This window comes from Staurois parvus, unplaced genomic scaffold (assembly GCF_062004578.1).
Source record: "Staurois parvus isolate SC_StPar_1 unplaced genomic scaffold, SC_StPar_1.0 ptg000582l, whole genome shotgun sequence".
NCBI lineage: Eukaryota > Metazoa > Chordata > Amphibia > Anura > Ranidae > Staurois > Staurois parvus.
The window spans coordinates 7,024-19,484 of NW_028318378.1; positions in this window are offsets into that span (position 1 = coordinate 7,024).

The following is a 12,461-nucleotide window of genomic DNA, read 5'->3' on the forward strand; positions in this document are numbered from 1 at the left end:
TGTGAAGGTTTCTGCAGGTAATTGTTGGCTGCTTGGAGGGATAGGTGTTTGAAGACGAGGAGACTGTGAAGGTGATGAGATTGTGATCAGAGAGAAGAAAGGGGGTGTTTGTGAGGTTGTAGGGAGTGCAAAGATGGGAGAAAACAAGGTCCAATGTATTCCCATCAGAGTGAGTGGAGGACGGTATACATTGTGCTAATGCAAAAGATGAGGTTATGTTGAAGAGTTGGGATGTAGCCGGGTTGTTGACATTAATAGGGATGGTAAAATCTCTGAGAATGATAGTTTGTAGTTCAGAGGAGAGAAAGTAGGGTAGCCAGGTGGAGAAATTATCAAGAAAGCGGGACACGGGTCCAGGAGGCCGATAGATCACTGCAATCCTCAGAGAAATGGGAGAAAACAGCCGGATGCAGTGAGTCTGGAAAGAAGAGAAGGATAGAGAGGGAGGGTTAGGGAGGACTTGAAAGGTGCTCAGTGGAGATAGAAGCAAACCAACCCCACCACCTTTCTGACCACTGGGTCTGGGTGAGTGGGTCCAGAGGAGGCCTCCATAGGAAAGTGCTGCGGGGGAAGTAGGATCTGCTGCTTGGAGCCAGGTTTCTGTAATTGCTAGTAGGTTAAGGGAGCGGCAAACAAAAAGGTCATGGACAGAGGTGAGATTATTACAGACAGAGCGGGCATTCCAGAGCACACATGAAAAAGGGGAGGTGGTTTTTGGGAGCACGGGGACTGATATTAAATGGAGGGGATTACGGCTATTCCTGGAGGAAAGAGGGTGCCTGGTGTGGGGGTGAGATAGTGGAAGACCAGGGTTTGGGGAGATATCCCCAGAGGTTAGGAGAAGGAGGATGCCTGGTGTGGGGGTGAGATAGTGGAGGACCAGGGTTTGGGGAGATATCCCCAGAGGTTAGGAGAAGGAGGATGCCTGGTGTGGGGGTGAGATAGTGGAGGACCAGGGTTTGGGGAGATATCCCCAGAGGTTAGGAGAAGGAGGGTGCCTGGTGTGGGGGTGAGATAGTGGAGGACCAGGGTTTGGGGAGATACCCCCCCAGAGGTTAGGAGAAGGAGGATGCCTGGTGTGGTGGTGACATAGTGGAGGACAAGGGTTTGGGGTGATATCCCCAGAGGTTAGAAGAAGGAGGGTGCCTGATGTGTGGGTGAGATAGTGGAGGACCAGGGTTCGGGGAGATATCCCCAGAGGTTAGGAGAAGGAGGGTGCCTGGTGTGGTGGTGAGATAGTGGAGGTCCAGGGTTTGGGGAGATATCCCCAGAGGTTAGGAGAGGAAGGGTGAGGAAAGTAACATGGGAGCGGGATGTACACGAGCGCACACGCCTTCCAGTCCTGGTGTTTGGGTCAGCAGAAGAGTGAAGTATCAGCAGGAGGTGATGAGAGCAGTAGTAGGGAGATGGTAGCAGTGAGGGGGAGATGTACAAGTTCTGGGGTGGAGCAGAGGGGTAAAGAAGTGAGATTTTGTGAAAGCAGGAAAGTAATATGAAAAGGAGGAGTAGAGGGGACATATGAAAGGTACACGGAGTGGGACTCAGACTTGTAGGAGATGTTTCCCAGGGTGTTTGCTTGCAGTCTGTCCAGCATGCAGGAGAGTTTCTTGTATCTTCCTGCTGCTTGAGTTCAACTGCTTTTTAGCACTCCATCAACGCAGCACTCACTCAAAAGCAGCCCCCCCCCTCAGTGACTGTGCCCCCCCATCAGTGATCTCCCCCCATCAGCTGATCTAAATTTATAGGGAGATGGCCAAATGAGCACTCATCTCCACCCCAATTAGGAACTGATAAGGATCACATGAATGGGGGGGATGATTCTCAAACAGACCAGACACAGACTACAGTCATAAAACGGTAATAAGATGTTATGTTCTATTTACACCCAGTAACCCCCATCATGTCCGTCCTCTTCCTCCATAGTCATGTCCGTCCTCTTCCTCCATAGTCATGTCCGTCCTCTATCTCCATAGTCACTGTGATATCTTTTATCTCCAGCAGATGATGATACACATCAATATTTAGAAGGACACAAGGATCTCTACAAGGACGTCATGATGGACAATCAGCCGCCCCTCACATCACCGGGTAAGAGGAGACTTTATTGTAAAGGAGAGAGCAGTACGGAGGATCCACCTAGATCCCCCATCATCTGATAAACACATAGAAACAATGGATTCAGTCAGTGTGTGTGTTTCCTACAGATGGATCCAGTCATGGGAACCCACCAGAGAGATGTCCCCGTCCTCTGTATTCCCGGGATTCCACACAGGAAGGTCACACCATCCCTCACCATCATCAGGTAGATGAGGAACAATCACTGATAGTATCATTAGGATTTGTACATTATCTGCATTGTTACCATTGATGTCATTTTTATTATATATTCAGAGTGGAAACCTGAGAGATCCTAAAGTTGAGGTTAAAGAAGAGATAAAAGAGGAGGAGGATGAGGATGGGGGGATGGAGGAGTCAGAGCTTCTAAAAGAACACAAAGATCTGTACCAGGACACCATGGTGGAGTCATCCAGCTACAGGAACCCACCAGAGAGATGTCCCCGTCCTCTGTATTCCCGGGATTCCACACAGGAAGGTCACACCATCCCTCACCATCATCAGGTAGATGATGACAATTATTGGTAGTTGTGATTTATACACAGCATGTTTGTTACAATGAATGTTTTATTATATCTTTCAGAGTGGAATCCTCGGGGATGATAATATTGATGTTAAAGAAGAGTATAAAGAGGAGGATGAGGAGTATGGAGTGATGGAGGAGTTTTCAGAAGGACACAAGGATATGATGGAGCCACCTAATACCAGGAACCCACCAGAGAGATGTCCCCGTCCTCTGTATTCCCGGGATTCCACACAGGAAGATCACTCCATCCCCCACCATTACAAGGTTGGTGGGATGGAGAATCTAGAACATGGAACTGGCTTGTGGAGATGATGTGTGGATATTTTTATGTGACCTTATATTTTACAGATGATATTCTCTCTCATTTCCTTGATTTAGAGTGGAGATCCAATCGATATAGAATTTGAGGTGAAAGCAGAAGAAGAAGAGGCGTATGTGAGGGATGATCAGCAGTCTATGGAGGAGGATGGAATAACAGGGACATTTATAGAGGAGGACACTCCTACAGAGATCAGCACAGGTGGGTCATGAACACTAAATCCATTCCTCCACCCATACTGCTCACTGATTGGTCCAGAGTAGGGCGGGGACTGGGTGATATCAGCCTGTAATCCCCTGGTCACTTTCCTGAGCTGTGTTCCCCGTCCTGTATTCCTGGATTTCTCTCGGATAATCTTCCTTCTCTGTGCTGCAGACACAATTTATGTATCTAGACTGGATTTATGGAGGTTCTGGGGTTCAGCTGGCAGAAAAATGTTGATTTTTACTGTAAGCATTGCATAATGTAGCACCCAGGACATGTGACTGGGGTCTCCTGCCTTGTGCCTGACTCCTCCAGGGGACCTTCTCTGTTATCTGCTGGCTGTGCCGGGTGGAGGGATATGTCTGTAGTGTCTCAGACCCAAGTCACTGAGTGCAGTCTCAGGAGATGGGAGGCAGCGTTGTGGGACCTACATAGTTACATAGTTAGTCTGGCTGAAAAAGACAGTCCATCTAGTTGAACCATTAAAAATAAAAGTTATAATCCGACATCCACAGCTGATCCACCAGAAGGCAAAAACCCAGCAAAGCACGATCCAATCTGCTCCTGCAGGGAAAACATTCCTTCCTGACCCCCCGAGAGGCAATCGGATATTCCCTGGATCAACGTTCCCTAAAAATGTTATATCCAGTTATATTCTGTGTATCCAAGAAAGAGTCCAGGACTTTCCTACAGCAACCCCCCCTTATGTATTATACATGGTGATCATATCCCCCCTTATGTATTATACATGGAGATCATATCCCCCCTTATGTATTATACATGGAGATCATATCCCCCCTTATGTATTATACATGGAGATCATATCCCCCCTTATGTATTATACATGGAGATCATATCCCCTCTTATGTATTATACATGGAGCTCATATCCCCCCTTATGTATTCTACATGGAGATCATATCCCCCCACCCTCTTATGTATTATACATGGAGATCATATCCCCCCCCCTTATGTATTATACATGGAGATCATATCCCCCCTTATGTATTATACATGGAGATCATATCCCCCCTTATGTATTATACATGGAGATCATATCCCCCTTATGTATTATACATGGAGATCATATCCCCCCCTTATGTATTATACATGGAGATCATATCCCCCCTTATGTATTATACATGGAGATCATATCCCCCTTATGTATTATACATGGAGAACATATCCCCCTTATGTATTATACATGGAGATCATATCCCCCCTTATGTGTTATACATGGAGATCATACCCCCCTTATGTATTATACATGGAGAGCATACCCCCCCTTATGTATTATACATGGAGATCATATCCCCCTTATGTATTATACATGGAGATCATATCCCCCTTATGTATTATACATGGAGATCATATCCCCCCTTATGTATTATGCATGGAGATCATATCCCCCTTATGTATTATACATGGAGATCATATCCCCCTTATGTATTATACATGGAGGTCATATCCCCCCTTATGTATTATACATGGAGATCATATCCCCCCCTTATGTATTATACATGGAGATCATATCCCCCCTTATGTATTATACATGGAGATCATATCCCCCCTTATGTATTATACATGGAGATCATATCCCGCTTATGTATTATACATGGAGATCATATCCCCCCTTATGTATTATGCATGGAGATCATATCCCCCTTATGTATTATACATGGAGATCATATCCCCCTTATGTATTATACATGGAGGTCATATCCCCCCTTATGTATTATACATGGTGATCATATCCCCCCTTATGTATTATACATGGAGATCATATCCCCCCCTTATGTATTATACATGGAGATCATATCCCCCCTTATGTATTATACATGGAGATCATATCCCCCCTTATGTATTATACATGGAGATCATATCCCGCTTATGTATTATACATGGAGATCATATCCTCCTTATGTATTATACATGGAGATCATATCCCCCCTTATGTATTATGCATGGAGATCATATCCCCCTTATGTATTATACATGGAGATCATATCCCCCTTATGTATTATACATGGAGGTCATATCCCCCCTTATGTATTATACATGGTGATCATATCCCCCCTTATGTATTATACATGGAGATCATAGCCCCCCCTTATGTATTATACATGGAGATCATATCCCCCTTGTGTATTATACATGGAGATCATATCCCCCTTATGTATTATACATGGAGATCATATCCCCCTTATGTATTATACATGGAGATCATATCCCCCCTTATGTATTATACATGGAGATCATATCCCCCCTTATGTATTATACATGGTGATCATATCCCCCCCTTATGTATTATACATGGAGATCATATACCCCCTTATGTATTATACATGGAGATCATATCCCCCCCTTATGTATTATACATGGAGATCATATCCCCCCCCCCCTTATGTATTATACATGGAGATCATATCCCCCTTATGTATTATAAATGGAGATCATATCCCCCCTTATGTATTATACATGGAGATCATATCCCCCCTTATGTATTATACATGGAGATCATATCCCCCTTATGTATTATACATGGAGATCATATCCCCCTTATGTATTATACATGGAGTTCATATCCCCCTTATGTATTATACATGGTGATCATATCCCCCTTATGTATAATACATGGTGATCATATCCCCCTTATGTATTATACATGGTGATCATATCCCCCTTATGTATTATACATGGTGATCATATCCCCCCTTATGTATTATACATGGAGATCATATCCCCCCCTTATGTATTATACATGGAGATCATATCCCCCCTTATCTATTATACATGGAGATCATATCCCCCTTATGTATTATACATGGAGATCATATCCCCCCCTTATGTATTATACATGGAGATCATATCCCCCCCTTATGTATTATACATGGAGATCATATCCCCCCTTATGTATTATACATGGTGATCATATCCCCCCTTATATATTACACGTGGAGATCATATCCCCCCTTATGTATTATGCATGGTGATCATATCCCCCCTTATGTATTATACATGGAGACCATATCCCCCCTTAAGTATTATACATGGAGATCATATCCCCCCTTATGTATTATACATAGAGATCATATCCCCCCCTTATGTATTATACATGGAGATCATATCCCCCTTATGTATTATACATGGAGATCATATCCCCCTTATGTATTATACATGGAGATCATATCCCCCCTTATGTATTATATATGGAGTTCATATCCCCCCTTATGTATTCTACATGGAGATCATATCCCCCCACCCTCTTATGTATTATACATGGAGATCATATCCCCCCCCTTATGTATTATACATGGAGATCATATCCCCCTTATGTATTATACATGGAGATCATATCCCCCCCTTATGTATTATACATGGAGATCATATCCCCCCCTTATGTATTATACATGGAGATCATATCCCCCTTATGTATTATACATGGAGAACATATCCCCCTTATGTATTATACATGGAGATCATATCCCCCTTATGTATTATACATGGAGGTCATATCCCCCCTTATGTATTATACATGGAGATCATATCCCCCCCTTATGTATTATACATGGAGATCATACCCCCCTTATGTATTATACATGGAGAGCATACCCCCCCTTATGTATTATACATGGAGATCATATCCCCCTTATGTATTATACATGGAGATCATATCCCCCCCTTATGTATTATACATAGAGATCATACCCCCCCTTATGTATTATACATGGAGATCATATCCCCCTTATGTATTATACATGGAGATCATATCCCCCCTTATGTATTATGCATGGAGATCATATCCCCCTTATGTATTATACATGGAGATCATATCCCCCCCTTATGTATTATACATGGAGATCATATCCTCCCTTATGTATTATACATGGAGATCATATCCCCCCTTATGTATTATACATGGAGATCATATCCCCCCTTATGTATTATACATGGAGATCATATCCCCCCTTATGTATTATACATAGAGATCATACCCCCCCCTTATGTATTATACATGGAGAGCATACCCCCCTTATGTATTATACATGGAGATCATATCCCCCTTATGTATTATACATGGAGGTCATATCCCCCCTTATGTATTATACATGGAGATCATATCCCCCTTGTGTATTATACATGGAGATCATATCCCCCTTATGTATTATACATGGAGATCATATCTCCCTTATGTATTATACATGGAGATCATATCCCCCCTTATGTATTATACATGGAGATCATATCCCCCCCTTATGTATTATACATGGAGATCATATCCCCCTTATGTATTATACATGGTGATCATATCCCCCCTTATGTATTACACGTGGAGATCATATCCCCCCTTATGTATTATGCGTGGTGATCATATCCCCCCTTATGTATTATACATGGAGACCATATCCCCCCTTAAGTATTATACATGGAGATCATATCCCCCCTTATGTATTATACATAGAGATCATATCCCCCCCCTTATGTATTATACATGGAGATCATATCCCCCCTTATGTATTATACATGGAGATCATATCCCCCCTTATGTATTATACATGGAGATCATATCCCCCTTATGTATTATACATGGAGTTCATATCCCCCCTTATGTATTATACATGGAGCTCATATCCCCCCTTATGTATTCTAGATGGAGATCATATCCCCCCACCCTCTTATGTATTATACATGGAGATCATATCCCCCCCCTTATGTATTATACATGGAGATCATATCCCCCTTATGTATTATACATGGAGATCATATCCCCCCCTTATGTATTATACATGGAGATCATATCCCCCCTTATGTATTATACATGGAGATCATATCCCCCTTATGTATTATACATGGAGAACATATCCCCCTTATGTATTATACATGGAGATCATATCCCCCCTTATGTGTTATACATGGAGATCATATCCCCCTTATGTATTATACATGGAGATCATATCCCCCCTTATGTATTATACATGGAGATCATATCCCCCTTATGTATTATACATGGAGGTCATATCCCCCTTATGTATTATACATGGAGATCATATCCCCCCCTTATGTATTATACATGGAGATCATATCCCCCCTTATGTATTATACATGGAGATCATATCCCCCCTTATGTATTATACATGGAGATCATATCCCTCTTATGTATTATACATGGAGATCATATCCTTCCCTTATGTATAATACATGGAGATCATATCCCCCCTTATGTATTATACATGGTGATCATATCCTCCCCTTATGTATTATACATGGAGATCATATCCCCCTTGTGTATTATACATGGAGATCATATCCCCCTTATGTATTATACATGGAGATCATATCCCCCCCTTATGTATTATACATGGAGATCATATCCCCCCTTATGTATTATACATGGAGATCATATACCCCCTTATGTATTATACATGGAGATCATATCCCCCCCTTATGTATTATACATGGAGATCATATCCCCCCCCCCCTTATGTATTATACATGGAGATCATATCCCCCTTATGTATTATAAATGGAGATCATTTCCCCCCTTATGTATTATACATGGAGATCATATCCCCCCTTATGTATTATACATGGAGATCATATCCCCCCTTATGTATTATACATGGAGATCATATCCCCCTTATGTATTATACATGGAGATCATATCCCCCCTTATGTATTATACATGGAGATCATATCCCCCCTTATGTATTATACATGGAGATCATATCCCCCCTTATGTATTATACATGGAGTTCATATCCCCCTTATGTATTATACATGGAGATCATATCCCCCTTATGTATTATACATGGTGATCATATCCCCCCTTATGTATTATACATGGATATCACATCCCCCTTATGTATTATACATGGAGATCATATCCCCCCCCCCTTATGTATTATAAATGGAGATCATATCCCCCTTATGTATTATACATGGAGATCATATCCCCCTTATGTATTATACATGGAGATCATATCCCCCCTTATGTATTATACATGGAGATCATATCCCCCCTTATGTATTATACATGGAGATCATATCCCCCCCTTATGTATTATACATGGAGATCATACCCCCCCTTATGTATTATACATGGATATCATATCCCCCTTATGTATTATACATGGTGATCATATCCCCCTTATGTATTATACATGGTGATCATATCCCCCCTTATGTATTATACATGGATATCATATCCCCCCTTATGTATTATACATGGAGATCATATCCCCCCTTATGTATTATACATGGAGATCATATCCCCCCTTATGTATTATACATGGAGATCATATCCCCCTTATGTATTATACATGGAGATCATATCCCCCCCCCTTATGTATTATAAATGGAGATCATATCCCCCTTATGTATTATACATGGAGATCATATCCCCCCCTTATGTATTATACATGGAGATCATATCCCCCCTTATGTATTATACATAGAGATCATATCCCCCCCATTATGTATTATACATGGAGATCATATCCCCCTTATGTATTATACATGGAGATCATATCCCCCTTATGTATTATACATGGAGTTCATATCCCCCCTTATGTATTATACATGGAGCTCATATCCCCCCTTATGTATTCTAGATGGAGATCATATCCCCCCACCCTCTTATGTATTATACATGGAGATCATATCCCCCTTATGTATTATACATGGAGATCATATCCCCCCCTTATGTATTATACATGGAGATCATATCCCCCCCTTATGTATTATACATGGAGATCATATCCCCCTTATGTATTATACATGGAGAACATATCCCCCTTATGTATTATACATGGAGATCATATCCCCCCTTATGTGTTATACATGGAGATCATATCCCCCCTTATGTATTATACATGGAGATCATATCCCCCCTTATGTATTATACATGGAGATCATATCCCCCTTATGTATTATACATGGAGGTCATATCCCCCCTTATGTATTATACATGGAGATCATATCACCCCCTTATGTATTATACATGGAGATCATATCCCCCCTTATGTATTATACATGGAGATCATATCCCCCCTTATGTATTATACATGGAGATCATATCCCCCTATGTATTATACATGGAGATCATATCCCCCTTGTGTATTATACATGGAGATCATATCCCCCTTATGTATTATACATGGAGATCATATCCCCCCTATGTATTATACATGGAGATCATATCCCCCCTTATGTATTATACATGGAGATCATATCCCCCTTATGTATTATACATGAAGATCATATCCCCCTTATGTATTATACATGGAGATCATATCCCCCTTATGTATTATACATGGAGATCATATCCCCCCCTTATGTATTATACATGGAGATCATATCCCCCCCTTATGTATTATACATGGAGATCATATACCCCCTTATGTATTATACATGGAGATCATATCCCCCCCTTATGTATTATACATGGAGATCATATCCCCCCCTTATGTATTATACATGGAGATCATATCCCCCTTATGTATTATAAATGGAGATCATATCCCCCCCTTATGTATTATACATGGAGATCATATCTCCCTTATGTATTATACATGGAGATCATATCCCCCTTATGTATTATACATGGAGATCATATCCCCCTTATGTATTATACATGGAGTTCATATCCCCCCCTTATGTATTATACATGGAGATCATATCCCCCCTTATGTATTATACATGGAGATCATATCCCCCTTATGTATTATACATGGAGATCATATCCCCCTTATGTATTATACATGGAGTTCATATCCCCCCCTTATGTATTATACATGGAGATCATATCCCCCCCTTATGTATTATACATGGAGATCATATCCCCCTTATGTATTATACATGGAGAACATATCCCCCTTATATATTATACATGGAGATCATATCCCCCTTATGTGTTATACATGGAGATCATACCCCCCCTTATGTATTATACATGGAGAGCATACCCCCCTTATGTATTATACATGGAGATCATATCCCCCTTATGTATTATACATGGAGATCATATCCCCCTTATGTATTATGCATGGAGATCATATCCCCTTTATGTATTATACATGGAGATCATATCCCCCTTATGTATTATACATGGAGGTCATATCCCCCCTTATGTATTATACATGGAGATCATATCCCCCCCTTATGTATTATACATGGAGATCATATCCCCCCTTATGTATTATACATGGAGATCATATCCCCCCTTATGTATTATACATGGAGATCATATCCCCCCTTATGTATTATACATGGAGATCATATCCTCCCCTTATGTATTATACATGGAGATCATATCCTCCCCTTATGTATTATACATGGAGATCATATCCCCCCTTATGTATTATACATGGAGATCATATCCCCCTTATGTATTATACATGGAGTTCATATCCCCCCCTTATGTATTATACATGGAGATCATATCCCCCCCTTATGTATTATACATGGAGATCATATCCCCCTTATGTATTATACATGGAGAACATATCCCCCTTATATATTATACATGGAGATCATATCCCCCTTATGTGTTATACATGGAGATCATACCCCCCCTTATGTATTATACATGGAGAGCATACCCCCCTTATGTATTATACATGGAGATCATATCCCCCCTTATGTATTATACATGGAGATCATATCCCCCTTATGTATTATGCATGGAGATCATATCCCCTTTATGTATTATACATGGAGATCATATCCCCCTTATGTATTATACATGGAGGTCATATCCCCCCTTATGTATTATACATGGAGATCATATCCCCCCCTTATGTATTATACATGGAGATCATATCCCCCCTTATGTATTATACATGGAGATCATATCCCCCCTTATGTATTATACATGGAGATCATATCCCCCCTTATGTATTATACATGGAGATCATATCCTCCCCTTATGTATTATACATGGAGATCATATCCCCCCCTTATGTATTATACATGGAGATCATATCCCCCCTATGTATTATACATGGAGATCATATCCCCCTTGTGTATTATACATGGAGATCATATCCCCCTTATGTATTATACATGGAGATCATATTCCCCTTATGTATTATACATGGAGATCATATCCCCCCTTATGTATTATACATGGAGATCATATCCCCCCCCTTATGTATTATACATGGAGATCATATCCCCCCTTATGTATTATACATGGTGATCATATCCCCCCTTATGTATTACACGTGGAGATCATATCCCCCCTTATGTATTATGCGTGGTGATCATATCCCCCCTTATGTATTATACATGGAGACCA